This window comes from Pteropus medius, unplaced genomic scaffold, assembly GCF_902729225.1.
Source record: "Pteropus medius unplaced genomic scaffold, Ma_sr-lr_union100, whole genome shotgun sequence".
Taxonomy (NCBI): domain Eukaryota; kingdom Metazoa; phylum Chordata; class Mammalia; order Chiroptera; family Pteropodidae; genus Pteropus; species Pteropus medius.
Window position 1 is genome coordinate 6,068,783 of NW_024354503.1, and position 11,356 is coordinate 6,080,138.

The 11,356-nt window shown below is 35.6% G+C and overlaps 1 protein-coding gene across 2 annotated transcripts in view; it reads right to left on the reverse strand.

Annotated features, from left to right (window-relative positions):
* Positions 1-11,102, reverse strand: part of EYA3 (EYA transcriptional coactivator and phosphatase 3) — an 87,037-nt gene extending 75,935 nt beyond the window's left edge. The window contains exon 1 of one of the 2 annotated variants that reach the window (XM_039854667.1): positions 10,927-11,102. The gene's annotated coding sequence lies outside the window, so the exon portion shown is untranslated. The remainder of the gene's footprint in view (positions 1-10,926) is intronic. The other variant, XM_039854668.1, reaches the window with a different exon arrangement.
* Between the last annotated feature and the right edge of the window lie 254 nt (positions 11,103-11,356).

An 11,356-nucleotide genomic window follows, 5' to 3' on the forward strand; every position in this document is an offset into this window, starting at 1 on the left:
CAGTTAGGCAGTATCTACACATAACTTGCTTTCTGGATATGAACCCCTGTCTCTTCTGAACCTCGCATAAATCATTAGGGATTTATCTGGTCTCTTATGCCAGTATTTGGACTTTAGAGAATAGCTATCATAGCTTTATCCTGGAAGGAAACACTGGACTCAGCAACACACTTAGCTTTTTGCTTCTTCTGCTTTTGTTATAGCAGTCTCTAGTTGCTTGTCTGTTCTTGCTTTTTTCTACAAACTCAAAAACCATTCTTTCATTTATAAAATACTTACTGTCTACTATGTGCCAGGCACTAGTTTAGATACTGGGAGTTCAATGATGAACATAAAGTTCCCAGTCTAAAAGGGAACTCAAATTCTAACACCGGTCTCCAGGGACCAGCACTCCTATGAGAATCTAATGCCTGATGATCTGAAGTAGAGCTGAGGCAGTGATGTTAGTGCAGGGGAATGGCTACAAATATGATGCAGCTTTGCTAGCCTGCTGTTCACCTCTTGCTGTGCGGCCCAGTTCCTAACATGCCACGAACTGGTACTGGTCTGCAGCCCAAGGGTTAGGGACCTCCATTCTAATAGGAAAATGAACCAATACATAAGGTAATATAATTTTGCAAAGTAGTATTATGGAAAATAAAGAAGACAGAGTGACTACAGGGCAGCTACTTCAGATAGGGTAATAATTTCTCTGAGGTGGTAACATTTCATCAGAGATATGAATATTGAAAAGGTGAGAGCTATAAGATGATAGGAAGGAGGGCTTCTAGAAGGAAACAAAAGTAAAGAAAGGCTAATATCTTGATATGTTTGAGAAATAGCAAAAAGGCCAATGTTAGCAAGTAAGTGAGTGGTAGGAAATGAGGCCTGTGAAGCAGGCAAAGGGCCAGATCACACAAGGCCTTGTAACATACAATACAGGGTTTAGGAGGACAAGGGGTGTTTCAAGCCAAGAGAATGATGTGATTTGATTTATATGAACAGACTATAAGGAAATACATGCCCTCCCTAGGCAGATTGTTCAATGTGTCTGGAAAGCATTTCTCTGGGCTTTCTTTAGGGGACAAACACTAGAAGCTCAAAATTCAGAACACGGGCCAGGAAACTGATGAATGCTCCAGGCACCCTTCCATTCTTTATATCTGTTTACCTAGAATCTAGTATATTCCTGAAACTTCGATATATACTTTCAGCTGTGATTTCTACTCCTAGTTTTTCTTTTGATTCAATCTCACTGTTTCCTCTCAGAAATTCACTAAAGTCTCATCAGCTGATGGCAACTGTTCTTGATTTACCTTTTAAAAAATATATAACATATCTACTAGCATACTCACTCAAAGTCTTTTGTGCTCAAGAGTCCTGCTGAAGTAGACACATATATCCAGCAGACCTACATTCAGTTGACCTCCCTTAAAACTCTTTCGAGACTGACTCCTAAGAGAGCCTTTTAGCTCTCATAATTCAGGCATGAGCACAAATCACATTTCTGTGGCTAAAAATTGCAACCAACTACACCTTCCCTGCTAAACTTTCTCCGGACAGACAAAAGCCATCACCATGTTGGTCAAATTCCTCCATAAATAAACAGCCCAGCCAAATGACTGTGGTAAAGTGGATGAATTCTTCTGGCTTTATTTGGGAAGCATGACTGATAACATATCATGGTATTGTCAGCTGTAGGAATATTTATAGTAACTTTACACTTAACAGAATACTATCAGAACTTACTGAGAAAGAATTTTTTTTAAATACACTTAGGCTGTACCAAATTCTTAATAGGAAAAATATTTTATCAGAAATAGATCCTCTAAGACTTGTTTTTACAAGTTCTAGTATTACTTCTATGAAAATCACTCTTTGAAGTTATCTATAAAACAATCTTTAAAAATAAAAATTAACACAAACTTTTCCCCACAATCTTTAACAATATAGAGAGATGGGTTCCACAGGAAAAATGGTAAAACCACAGTAAAAAGCATTGAGAGGAATGAGTTAGCCTGAATTAGATATGTCAAAATGAGCTTAATAATAATTCAATAGTTCTGCTACATTTCTTCCAACCCTTCTTGGACCTCTCTCTAGTTTTTAGTAACTTGTCAGTCACGAAGCATAAGAAATTCTCTAAGGTATGGAGATCCAGACTCCATAGAATTCACAGCCTCCAAAACCTTATCTTTATCCTCCTCTAAAATGAAGTTAACATTTCTAAGAGAATCACAATTTTTTTCTGTAGATGCTATGGCCTGACATATGGTATACTTCGATATGAGTATTCCAGAAATGTGTGGCTTCCAGTTAGATAGAAAAATTTGTACCCTATTTCATCCATTTTCTAAAGTCAAAATTCTATATATCTATATATCAATTAGCTCTCCAGTAATTTGGATAAAATTTACTATATATAATACTAACAGAACTAGGTCTTTTGAAATGTATGTCTTTAGCTGTCAGAAGAACTATAAAATCTAGGTTCCATTATCTGATTGTTCTATTTCTCAGAACCTATGTACTCCTTCAAAAATCCATGACCCACAATTTCAGTGCTGTCATTTCATCAGAGAATGAAGAATAGTGAAGTAAATTTTAACAACCTGTTATTTTACCCTTTTCAACATAATTCATCTCTATAACAGGCAGGTTTGACAAGTTTGGAGCATTAACTCTGGAGCCAGACTAAGGTTCAAATCCCAGCTCTGACACTCATGAGCAGCACAGGAGCACAGACAAGTTATTTGAACTTTCCTGGGCCTGAGGTACATCTGTAAAATGAGAATAAGTGTCTTTCTCATAAGTTTGTAATAAGGTTTAAATGAATTAATGTTTGTAAAGTTTAGAATAATAGTGCCTGACATAGTAAGCATAATATAACTATTTGTTAAAAAATAAATTACCTTAGACATAAGATAAACAGACTCAGGAAAGAAATCTGGTGTTGAGTGAAAGTCAACTTATTAACTAGTTCTTCTTAGTTTGCTAAAGAGCGAAATACTAAAATTATTAAGAATAAGGTCCAATATCAACAGATTTCTATGTGAGATTAAATAAGTTGGGCCTGTATCTGTCATTTGGCTTTGATTCCAAATACTCTACACAAGGACTTTCCCTACAGTTCCTCAAGGAAAGCTGTTTTCCAGCTTCTGGGCATATAACATTGAATGTCAATCATGTCCTGTTACTTAGTAATTATGCAGAACTCATCATGGTCACAAATACTTTCAGGAGATCCAACTGTGAGTTGTGAGCTATTAATAGCTGACATTTATGGAATGTTTTTTATGGATCAGGCACTGTTCTAAGTACTTTACATATATCAACTCATTTAATCCTCTCAAGAAGTCTGTAAGATAGGAATTTACTATTATCACCATTTTACAGATGAGAAAACTAAAGCACAGAGAGTAACTTATCCAAGGTTATATATCTAGTAAGTCACCAACCTGGAACTTAAGCCCAGGCAGCCTAGCTTCAAAGCCTGAGGTCTCAAACCACAGCTACGTGCCTCAAAATGGAACAGCACAGACAAGACTGATGATTTTAAAAAGCTGACCAAAAAAAAATAATAATAAAATAAAAAATAAAAAGCTGATCAAGCTAAAAATGTATGCTATGCCATGCTATAGTCACCAACAACCAGAATTCACAAGCCAAGTAACGAGAATATATTAAGAAGGCAAGTTTTCTTCTTTATTCCTTCTCATTCTTTCTTCTCCAAGTCCTCTAAAGTAAATATGAATTAATACAAGTGAAATGCTTTAAATAGTGCCTGGCATATACTAAGTGCCTACTGACTCTACCTCACTCTAATGGTTACCATATAAAGGAACTGTTGATATCTCTACCATCTTTCTCCCTTTGTTATCACAGGAAATGAATCAGGACAATCAATAAATGCAGTCCACCGGAACAAACCCAAATGACTCTTCAATCTGCTACTTTCACCTGACCATATACACAGAAGCAAACCACTCCGCTCCTCAGTTCTCTTTTCTTGACTTACAAAGACTGGATTGGGGCCAGAAGAAAGTAGAATAAAGCAGCTTTGTAACCTTTTGACTAGTTGCCAAGAGCAGAAGCAAGGTTTGTGTAAAGCGACTTAATCAATCTAAACTCTGACTGTTAGATGGAAACTAGCAAAGGATTCTAATGATGGAAGCATATGAAAAAGTATTTTCAATATCATGATTCTGTTTTATCACAGTTTTAAAAATGTGCCTAGACACAGTAAAGAACAGAGATGACAGCAAGGATAATCAGGGCATAAGGGTCTCCCACTCTCAGCTGTTCTACACAATTACTTAGGGTAAAAGTTTAATAGTAGAAAATAGCTTTCAGAGGAAGAAACTAGCAAACCCAAAGATTTTCAATTCCAAATATTAGAAAAAATCTAGCAGTCACCAGAATTTTCCAAACTGCAGGTACAAGGTATTAATAGGTTATCATATCAACTTAGTAGAGACCAACAGTTTATTTTGAATGAAATACAAGAAAACAGAATAAGGAGGGAGGGGGAAGGTAGATGGAGTAAAAAGGGTCAAATGTGTGGTGACAGAAAGAAATCTAACTATGGGTGGTGAACACACAATGCAATATATATATATACACACTTTACTGTTGAATTGTACACCTGCAACTTACTAGATTTCGTCAACCAATGTCACCATAATAAAATTAATTAAAGAAAACAGAATAGAAAGTATTACAATGCATTACCAGTAGTAAAGATAAATAGTTTTATAATGTTTCTGTTTCAATTTTAAATATTACTATGTACATACATGTTTATAAATACTGGGTAACGATGAAAAATATATCTTATAGTGGACTGTGATCAAAAACATTTGAAAGGCACTTTACCAGAAGATAAAAAACTGGCAGTCAAGGAGGAAAATATTCACTTCAAACTATATATAAAATAACATTGGCTGTTTTGATGTTTCTCTAAATTATAGTTTTTTTAAAGGCAAGCCTTTAAAAAAGAACAAAAAAATAAAAAGGAAACCATCTGGGTAAAAATCAATAGTTTAACAGAGTTATTGCAAATAAACAACAGTTTCACAGAATGTGAGGTTCTGAAACTAAATACATATATACTAACAAGATATACATAGAAATAAGATCTAGCTAAGATTTTCAGTTCACCTAGCTATTAAATGCCACACCAAAATGAGAGATGACCTATTCTTTTTGCAAAAGCTCTTGTTCTCACTCTCCAGAACACTTATTCATTAGTATTATCCCTATAGTAAAATAGACCTGGTGAAAAGGAAAAGCAGATTTCGAAAATTCAATGAAGTAGGATTTTTTTTTTACTAAGACACATTTGTACTTTTTTTATACTAAAATATCCTCAAAATTCTGAAACATTCTAAGAAAAAATTATACATATTTTTTGTATTATGCAGTCAGTAAAGAGTGAGATGGTCATCAATCTATTAGAATAAAATTAATATCATTATACTAAATTAAAATTCCCTTTTATTTTTAAAAAAGGAGGAACAACAGGTGAATCTGACCTAAACCTTTTTCAACTACTATGGAAACTAAAGAATAAAATTCAGTTCCACCCAAGAGATAATCATTCTAATTTATTCCCATAGTAACGGTGTTACTAGCAACAAACAACCAATTTTCCTAAATTCTGTAATTGCTACTTTATTAAATATCGGGTGAAAGGAAACTGTTAAAATTTTACAAGATAAGCTGATTATCAAACCCACATATAAAAGAGTTGCTTTTGAAACAAAATTAAATGTTTAAATCAAAGTAAAGAAAATTCTAAATACCAAAAAGTAAGTCATCATAGCAAAGCTTAAACACTCTTCAGCTCCATAATAATACTATTCTCACCAAAGAAAAAAAGACAAAAGCTACTACAAAAAGCAGTGGACTTAATTAAGGTCTGAATTAATAAGGGAGTTAATCTATAACAATTAAAAATAAGTAGCATCCCTAACTAACCAAGTGTCACTTCTTAATAGAAAGTTTTTTTCTGTTAACCAAATTCCGTGATTCTCAATTGTTTTTAAAATACTTAGAAAAACAACTCCTCATCACATGTGAGTCCCAGACTTTTGCATTAAGCTGCAATCTCAACTAGTAATATAAAATTATCCCCCACCCTTAAAGATGCAACAAATTTTTTAAATTTGGGAATAATAAAAACACAAAGAATATTAATATGATGAATAATATTCCAAATGACTATTTGCATTTTTAATTATAAAAGGAATTGATTGGTGAAAGTTCCTTTCTTTTCTAAAATTAAAACAAAAACACTAATTTAAATATATTACTCTAAATATGGTAGTTCTAAAGAGATTAATGTACTAATTTTGCACACGTTTCCAATTTGAAAATGAGACTAGAGATAACTCAGAAATTTCAGTGTTAGTCTTCTGTTTTATATTTCAAAGTTGTTAAATTTATATTGGAAATTAACACTAAAGGATAAGACATTTTAGTAATATAGAATACATTTTATTTACACTGCCTGTTCTCCAAATAACTCAAAAGTAATTAACTTCCATAGATAATTTTTTCTAAGAGGGAAATATCTGGTCCTGTTTTGCTTTCTTAATATGTGGTTTTTGCCATATAAGAAACATAGGTAGTAGAGGTTTTGCAATTTGCCCTAAGCTACCATTAATAAAATACCAGGTAAAATCCCCTTCTAGGGGTCCCAACCAAAAGCAGTATTCTTTTGTCTTTCAGAGATTTGGGATTTTTAACCATAACCTATAAAGGAAGAAATCACTGAATTCGTAGAACTTTGTACAAAAAGGTCCTGAACTCTGGAACCAGAAAGGCTAAGTTCAAAATCTAGCTCTAACTAACTTTGAGCAAGTTATGTAACTTCTGTGCCTTCCTTTTCTCATTTGTAAAATGGAGAGAAGAATAATACTTACTTCATAGGGTTGCAGGATTAAAGAGTTAATATATGTAAACCGCAGGATTAAAGAGTTAATATATGTAAACCATTTTAATGCTATGTTAAAGTAGCTTTTATTTTTTTGTTAACCATTACATAATTTTAATGCAATTTTAATGCTAACCATTTACATATATTAACTCTTTAATGCTATGTTAAAGTAGCTTTTATTTTTTGTTAACCATTACAGAATTTTACAGTTCAGTTGTTAAAGTTTCCCAAAATGAAAATTATTAATTGTACTTATAAAGAACATGATTTTATATTAAGCTGTGATGCATAGTAATGCAAGAACCTTAAACTCAAATAATGATGAGCAATCACCGAGTGTTTTGAAAACAATAGAAAATCATAAAATCTAGTTTAAAATATCATATTGTCACTGATAAGAAACAATGCTTTCTTAGGATTACGGCTTTTAAAATTCTAATTATGTTGTCTCGTTTTTTGCTACACCCTGGAGATGCAGGTTATGTTAAGTCTTATAGTTTAATTCAGATATGTACAAATAAAATCAAATTCAGAATTTAAGTGTAAATGTCAGTCCTGTATAATGTCACCTAGTTCACATGAACAGCCTATTTATGTAGTATTATAATTGTACATAGTAGGTTTTATGAGCAGATAGAAAGCCCACCTATTTTCCATTTTACTATAAATATGACAAATCGACCTCTTGGTATACACCAATTAAGTGAATGTATGGGAAGAATAAACTATTTCTAATATTCTTGAATATATTTTTAGCTATCTACATTGAACTATTCTGAACTATTCTTCCTCCATATGTCACACATAAATTAAAACATCCTATTTTTCTATGCAGAACACAAAAATCTTTTATACAAACAACTATCAAAAAAGATGTTCTATGAGCCTTTCATCTGTAAGCAAAACAAAGAATGGAGCCAAATAGTAAGGAAGGACATGGTGGAGGTATAATTTGCTTCCTAAATTTTTTAAATTGCATTTTCCTTAAAACATATCCTATGACTCAAAGATAAAAATCAAAACATGTAAAACAAAGTACAGAAGCAAGTTAAATGATTAAAAAAAATAATAATAATAATCAAACCAAATCAAAACAAAAAAATTACTAACTAGTTGGCATAAAACTAATACACAGAAATATATTTTAAATTGAGCCCTCAGTGTTACTAACACTTTGCCAAACTAAAGAAGAAATTTCTTTAGAAAACCCAACAGTGATTCCTCTCCTGAACTTTAAAAACACATACAGCCTATCCTTGAATAATGTAGTTTTGTTATAACATTGATGTGATGCCATAGGAACTTAACTGTTGTTTATATCAACTAGCCTATGGAAAAATTGGTTTCATTTTACCTCATGCTGCCTAAAGTCACAGAACCTATCAATAACATTAAGTGAGAACTTACTGTATACACTAAGATGCCTCTAGTAATTTTTGTTGTTGTTCGGCAGATATGTGAGAGGTATAGGCTTTTCAGTGATTAGAAAGTCTATCAATATACTGTATGAAGACCTGGAACATGAACACAACTGCTCTGAGACCATAGAATGTTCATTTCACATAAGGGCTTTTATGCAGAATTTATATCATAACAGGCCAAAGAGATTTTAGAAGAGAAAGCAACTCCCTAAGACTTTCCAATCTCTACTTCTGCAAAATAGTTTCCTTCTAGAGTCCCTCTTTGAAGGCAAAATGACGTCAGCCTCGAATTTAAAAATCTGTGTCACAGATTTCTTACCCTAAAACATTCACTCCTATGACATAAACTTGTGGAAATAAACCACTAAATACTAGATTGTGCTCTCCAGCCTATAGCTTTGATGCAACTAAAATCCACTTCTCTGTGTGCATGTAGAGAACTTCTTCATTTGTTAAAAAAAAAAAGACATTGGAAAAATCATCACCAATTCTTTAAGTCCTGATTTCTTTATTTACAAAATGAAAGGGTAAGTTAGAAGTCTACTGTTCCCTCAGCTTTAAACTGCATAAATCCACCTAGGTTTAGATTTAGAGATGCTCAAGAAATAAAAAGTTCAGACATGAAAAAGGTTGAAACAGGGCCTTGTATCAATCCAAATATAAATCTATCTATGGAGTTCCCATGACTAAAAAAAAAAGTCCATAAACCTGGAGTTAAGGGAGCAGTTAAAGAAAGTCAGCCCATACTCATCATTGGGGTAAATTTTTAAAGATAGGAAATGATGAGGCCAGATTGAACAGAAGCTCGAGTTTCCAGTGCAGGTGCTGGGAAGGAGATCCTGGTAAGGAGCTTTAAAAGGGGCTTTCCTCAGCAGTTGGATAAGTCCTTAAAGTCAACTAGAAGGGTCCTTCTCTGTCTTCTAGTACTAATATGACCAAGCCTCAAAGTTTTTAGCTAAAAATAACTGAAGGGAGCAGCCCAATTTTAGAATATACCAAGGTCTATGCTATGTTCACATATGTATCATATAATGAGGGACATTTTTCTAGAACTCGTCAAAAGAGAAAAAGGGGCTAAAAGCCATATTTATTGTTTGCTGAAGTACTAAATTTCAAAGCAAAATTTATATGATTCAGAAACTGATCACACAAAAACATCTGCATTCAAATTCTACACATACAACATAAAGATCAGAAAAACAAAAAATCCAACCCTGTATCTCAAAATATACCTCAGATCACAAAATTTGGGAAATGAGACACTACCCATTATTAAATCCAATCCCTTCGTTTTAGAGATGACTAAAAGCCTCCAGAGAAATTTAAGAAATTTAAGAGAAACTTAAGTCTCAAAATGACAAAAAAAAAAGAGAGAGAGAGAGAGAGATGTTTTTAAGACTAAGGCGGAAACAAAGAAAAAATCAAAGTTAGAAAATATTCTAAGAAATAAAGTACTGTAATGTCTGGCTTGTGAAGAAACAAAGAAAAACAGAAAATACTTGTCAATACAGTGTATAAGAGGCAAGGATAAAGATACATATGCACACTGGGTTCAACTAAAGAACACGTACTTCGAAATTACTATCGAGAACTCTTCAGCAGAAAATATTTCAGTAACATCACACTAAAATTTTTGGCAATAAATTTATAAATCTGGGGCTAATTAATAATCTCCCAAGAAACTCTGTCTTCTATCATAGCAACTGTCCTGTAAGGAAATCTCATGCAGAAAACAGAGCTGTTCGTCCCGAAACTTCGCATTTTTGCCTCCGCTGTGCATGTCTCTATCTACTCTCTTGGAATAGAGAACAGCAAAATGACAGGACGTCCTCTTGACCTGTCAATTAACAAGAGCACACGAACCCAATCTCTAGTAGTTCCGTGTGCCTGCCACTTGTTAGCCTGTTCTACAGAGAGCCCCCAAAACTGTGCTCGAGCAAAGAACTGGGAACGCCTTTGTTGTTCCCTAACTACGGAAGCTACCAAAGGTCAGTCCGACCCAAACCTCAAGGCAAAACTTCCCCCAGGCCGGGTATATCTGCCCACACTGGGGCTTGCACAGCCCTCCACGAGCTAAGAAAAGGCGGGAGAACTCCAGGCGAAGCACAAATGTCATCTACTAGTCCCGGGAGGGGTCCAAGATGAGAGAAGTTGGGGGACGAGGACCTAGGACCCTGTTTCGCAGTGGAGGCGGTGGGTCGTCCTGCTGGGTGAAAGAACAGCGAGATCCGGAACCAGTGGTGGGGGAAAAGAGGTGCTAACGTGAGAGTAGGGAGAAATCGGAGAGGCAGTGGCTGACAGAAAGGCTGGGGCAAAAGGCGAGAAGCCGGGGCTTTGTAAGTGGCGAGTGAGGCTAAGAAAAAACAGCGAGACGAGCGGTGCGAGGAGACGAGAAAGGCTAAGCTGAGGGGAAAGAGGCGAGGCCAGCGTGAGGCAAAGAGCTGAAGTGAGGGAAGGCACTGCAGGGACAAGGGACAAGCAAAGAGAACTCCCTCCCACAGGGACAGACACAGAACTCTGGACCTGTCTCCCTACGGGCTGTACTCGTCGGGCCGCACTCAGACTCTGTCGGTGGCAGAGACTCACCCAAAGGCTGCAGAGGCTCAACAGCAGGACATGGGGACCGGTCCAGACCCACAGTAGAACCAAGCGGGTGGAGGAAACCGCGGCGTTAGCGTAACCCGGATGCGCATCCCTAGGAACCGGAAGTCACCGGCCAGAGTCACCTCACAATCCACAACTCGTTCCACTAGAAGCCCCTGGGCGCATGTGTTAGGCCTCACGAGGCGGGCGGGAGAAGCGTCTAGACCCCGCCCACTCCACCCGCCCGGGGCGCCCCGCCCCTGGTTACGCCCCTCTTGGCATCTCGGTGATGCCTCGCGCGGATAGGCTGGTTCTTGCGTCTCTCTGGCACTGGTTCCTCTGAGCCACTAGCAGCCCCGGTAAAAAGTTCTAAAGCACTCATTTTTCTAGAAGGTCTTTTAAAATGAATGTAATCCCTGCTTCTCTAAAGGAG